This window comes from Medicago sativa, chromosome 7 (genome assembly GCF_051527215.1).
Source record: "Medicago sativa cultivar Bolivia chromosome 7, Bolivia_mono, whole genome shotgun sequence".
Classification (NCBI taxonomy): Eukaryota; Viridiplantae; Streptophyta; class Magnoliopsida; order Fabales; family Fabaceae; genus Medicago; species Medicago sativa.
The window spans coordinates 13,815,002-13,820,370 of NC_140755.1; the positions used below are offsets into that span (position 1 = coordinate 13,815,002).

The 5,369-nt window shown below is 29.6% G+C and overlaps 1 pseudogene across 1 annotated transcript; it reads left to right on the forward strand.

The window, feature by feature from the left end:
• Positions 1-3,215: 3,215 nt before the first annotated feature.
• On the forward strand, positions 3,216-4,821 carry LOC146904425 (phenolic glucoside malonyltransferase 1 pseudogene; annotated as a pseudogene). The gene has a single exon (XR_015019966.1). The product of XR_015019966.1 is annotated as a phenolic glucoside malonyltransferase 1 pseudogene (transcript).
• The last annotated feature ends 548 nt before the right edge of the window (positions 4,822-5,369 follow it).

Here is a 5,369-nt window from a genome sequence, read left to right on the forward strand (position 1 = left end):
TTTATTTTATAAATTGATAAAATATAACAACATATTTTAATTATTAAAAAAACAGATTTAAACATAGTTTTAATTTTAAAAAAAACCTGATTTTTAATACACTATTTTCAAAATTGTTTTCCAAGAATAAACCCTTTTAGTATGTTATTTTTTATGAAGTATTTTTATTTTAAAATCAGTTTTTAAAATGAGAAAATTTAAAAAAACAGATTTTTAACAAACAGATTTTAATACACAAATTAAAAAAGATTTTAAAAACAATTTTATTACACAGATTTTAAAATTTTAACAAACATATTTTATTTTAAAAAATTTCAGATTTTTTACTACACAAAATTAAAAACCAATTTTAGCTAATTAATTTTTTTTTTAAAAACCAATTTTATTAAATTAACAATTTTCTATTGTAATTAAAAAAGATGCATTTTTTAAAAACCTATTTTCCCTAATTTTAAAAAAAAATTATATAGTATATATAAACTTAGTGTTGGACCATGCATTTTATGTCATTCTAGTATAATAACTATACACACAATTAACAAATCTACCTAATAAACATATATTCAACAACATGCACATTCTTTAAAAAAAATGCATATATCAAATCAAAAAAAATATAAACAACATGCATATATTTCCTTTTGTCACAAAAAAAAAAACATGCATATATTCCATAATAATTTAAATATTCAACAACATGCATATATATTTCTATTAACAAAAATAACATGCATATATATTCCATAAATAATTTGAAATATCGTATAAATAACATCCAACATATATCATTCTATATAACATTTATATATTTAAATTCCAAATAAAAAAAAGGAAACAAAATTTCGAAATTTATTTTAACAATATTATTTTTTTCGAAATAATACTGTATATTATTTTTCAAAAAATTAACAGTATTATTTTTTTCTTCAATAATACATTAAAATCTTTTTCGAAATTTATTTTAAAAAATTAAAAATAGATCTTGCAAAATAAATTTAGAGAATAACAAATTTACTAACTTGTTGAAGCTTGAAATGAGAGAAGAACAAAATGCAGCAGAGAGCAAGCTTAGCAAGAGCAAGAATTCACAAAAGAAGGCAAGACTTGAACACTGATGCAAGAAATATTTATGTTAGTAAGTAGTAAAAAAATCAAAACACAAATAAATAATAAGTTAAGAGAATTTTACCAAAGTTAGAGAAGTTTAGTGATGTTGAAGAGAAGAGTGTGTGAGAATTGAAGTGTAAAATATTTCTAAGTGTCAAAGTGTGAGGGAATAACACGGTGCAGGTTTATATAGACTGGAAAAAAACCCAGGGAAAAAACGAGGGGCAGCCCCTCGCATAAGCAGTCAACTCAACTGCTAGGGCACAACTAGCCGTCAGAACGGTAAAAAAAAGCCACGGAAATGGGACAAAATCCAACGGCTTTTGGCCTTGGCATGACTGGCGCGCAGCTTTTTGGCAAACTTTATCAGGTTGAGTTGACAAGGTAATGACAACAGCAGAGATTCTCTGCTGGATTCCCGTTTGCCAAGGGCAGGTTGTGGCATAACCCCTGGTATATTGTCTACAAAATCAGAAGCTGTCAGCCATTTCAAATTTCATTTTCAAGGTCAAAAAAAGTCAGGGATCTTGTCCTTTTGTGAGGGGTTCATCTCTGTCAAATGTAAGTGGACCCGGAAATGGCTTTGGCAATTTACCAGGGGTTTTCCTTGGCATATGCCGTGTCAAATTTGCCAGGGGTTTCATGCCCCTGTCAAAATCCCTGGCAAAAGTTAATGTTTCTTGTAGTGTGAAATTCTGAATAAACTCAATATGATGGATTGCAATTTTGCAATAACACCAATTAAGATGAGTATGAGAAACAAAGGAATTCCTACTTTGTGAGGAAAATGTTGATCCTACTTTGTTTAGGCAATTAATAGGATCATTGAGGTACAATGTCAAAGTAGACCTGTTCCTTGGCATGATGAGTAGATTTATTAGTAATCTAATGAAATCACATTTTCAAGTTGCTAAAAGGATTCTCAGGCACAACAATGGAGCACAATTCTATGGCATCTTATTAAGAAACAAAGTGAATTAAGGGCAAGTTATTTGTTGATTATTGCCCTACAACTGATTATTCACAAATATCTTCACTAAAGCAATCAAAATGGTTCAATTCCGTCTTCTATGTTTCAATATTGCATGATGTATGATGTTTGTGGGGGGAGTATCCCTTGTACATCTTTTAGTTTGTGGATTAAGTTCTCTTTATACTTCTCTCATTATCTAATAAATTTTTATGTTAAAAAAAGACGTTTCAATTCATCAAACTATGAAGAGAGCTAGGTGTTGTAACCTTTGATAATTTGCATTAATAAGGCATGTTGAGATTAATTAAAATTAATGTTGTTAGTTGCTAATAACTAGAAATAAGTAAGTTAGTTTTTTTTTTTGTGTCAAAAAAAAAGTAAGTTAGTTTTTTTTTTATTTTTGAGAGGAAAATTAGTTAATTATAGAGTAACGACTTAAACTTTTCCTGTTATTAGAAGTCAGAAGAACAACTTACTTGTAACTCAAGTAATTGTATTAAATGTAGTATTATTATAGGTGTTCCATGTCTTATGATACTATACAATTTGTTTTTCAATCTATTCATAATCTCAAATACTTTACTCTGCTCAATAATTATTTTTTTTTCACTTGCTTCCTCATACAAAGTTAACAAACTAAAAACAATATTTATATCATACTTCTATTATATATCCAATTTAATAACTACCTTTTAAATAAAAAATCTCATAAAATATGAAACTTCAATTATTTTTATTTGTGACAAATGTAAACATATAGGCAAGTCGGTACATTTCAAATAAGATGGCTACAAAGGCCGTGTTCTTCTAGAAACGAGAAATATAGTAGCAAAAGCCGTATATACCTTTTCTTCTGTCACCCAATATTTTCCAACATTTTTTTTTAACTTTTCTATAAGAAATTTATTTATCTGTTAACAATAATATTTTCTTTGCCGTTCTAAGAAAAAAATAAGTAGCAAAACAACGACATAAAAAGTTCTTGTCTGCTTATTAATCTAGTTTTATTCGTGACTTTAATTATCATGATATTCTTTTTTCCCCTCTTATCATTTTGAACTCTTTGTATTTCTCGTCAACACGTCTCTCTTCTCATTTTTTCCCCTTAAAATAAAGCTTTGTTCTAATCTTTCACAGCTACGAAAATTTTTAACCAAATTTATTCAAACAACACTTTCCTCTCACATGGCTTCCAACAACAACAACAACGTTAAAATCCATGAACACACCAAAGTTTTTCCTCCATCATCAACTCGAAAAACAACAACCCCTCTTACTTACTTTGACATATTTTGGCTAAGGTTCCATCCAGTAGAACGTGTTTTTTTCTACACCCTCCCAAATTCACATTCACACCCTTCTTTCTTCTTCAAGAAGCTTGTTCCAATTCTCAAATCTTCACTCTCTTTAACCCTCCAAGACTTTCTCCCTTTAGCTGGTAACATCGTTTGGCCTTTAGAATCTCAACAACCAATAATCCAATATACTCCAAATGATGGAGTTTCCTTGATCATTGCAGAGTCTAATGCAGATTTCAATCATGTCATTGAAAATTCACCCCATGAAGCTTCTTTGTCTCGTTGTTTTGTACCACACTTAGAATCGACAGATTCTTTTGCTTCTATTATCTCAGTCCAGATAACCCTTTTTCCAGAAAGTGGTTTTTCCATTGGAATAAGCACTCATCATGCTGTTCTTGATGGAAAATCCTCAACCATGTTCATCAAAGCTTGGGCTTATCTATGCAACAAAACTATTGAAACAGAAGAACTACCAACTTTGTTGCCAGAGTTAAAACCTCTATTAGACAGGGAAATCATCAAAGACAACGGACTTGGTGACAAGTTCACAAATAATTGGAGAAAGATCATAACCATGATGTCCCCAAATGAACAAGGAAACGAAAGATGCTTGAAGATTTTACCTTTTGAACCAAAACTCGAGGACTATGTTCGTGCTACATTCAAGCTCACACGTGAAGATTTGGATAAAATAAAGCAAATGGTGTTATCGAAATGGGAATTATTGGACACAAATGAATTGAATTCTAAGCCAAAATCTTTATCATCTTTTGTTCTCACTTGTGCCTATTCGCTTGTTTGTTTGGCAAAAGCAATTCATGGAGTTGAAAAGGAGAAAGAGAAGTTTGGGTTTGCATTCACCGTAGATTGCAGAGCAAGGTTAGAACCACCATTACCAAATAACTATTTTGGAAATTGTGTATGGGGACATCTTGTTGATACAAAACCATTGGATTACATAAACGAAGATGGAGTGTTTTTAGTTGGTAAGTGTATTCATGAGAAAATAAACATGATAAATGAAAAGGGTGTTCTTGATGGAGCTAGTGATATGTTTGATAAATTCGCTTCTTTAGCAAGTGAAAAATTTGAAATGATGGGAGTTGCTGGGTCTAATAGATTTGGTGTTTATGAGATTGATTTTGGTTGGGGAAGACCAACAAAGGTGGAGATAGTTTCTGCGGATAGAGGTTTAACCATTGCTTTGGCGGAGAGCAAAGATAGCAAAGGTGGAATTGAAGTTGGGATTGTTCATAATAAGCATGTAATGGATCTCTTTAGAACTTTGTTTGTTAAAGGACTTTGCATTATTTGATTGTGGAGAGCATGTGTAACTATAGACATTGATCTCTATGGATATAACCAAATGTTAACACGCCTCAAGAATTTTGTGTTTGTATTTCAAATAAAAAATATAGTAGCTCTTTTTTCTTCTTGAAATTCGTTTCAAATAAGTTTTAGTTAGTAATTTTGGTGTTGGCAAATATTTTGCAATAAAATGGTTTTATAAAATCAATTTTGGTTAAAAGTTTACAATAAGTTTATTTATATTTAAAAACATTTACATTTCGATATGTCCGTCGTTGTGGCAATTGAATTTAGGGTTAAATATTTTTTTGGTCTCTATAAAAATGTTAACTTTTTGTTTTACTCCCTCTAAAATTTTTCTTCAACTTTTAGTCTCTTAAAAGTTTTCTATCTTCATTTTTGGTTCATCCTTTAAAGTAAATTCATATGTAAAATTCATATTTATGAATGAAATTTTACAGAAAAATCCATAATATTATAAGAATCTCTCCAAAAAAATTAGAATTTTTTAACAAAACATGAATTTAATATGAATTTTTATATTTTTATATTTTTTATGAGAAAAGATATCACACCCTTTTTCTTAAAATCAGGTTTGCAATGATATTTAGGAGCATAAATAGTTAAATCAGTTTAATCTAGAGATTGAAAAGTCGGAGGTCAAGGGTTCGAGTCATGGC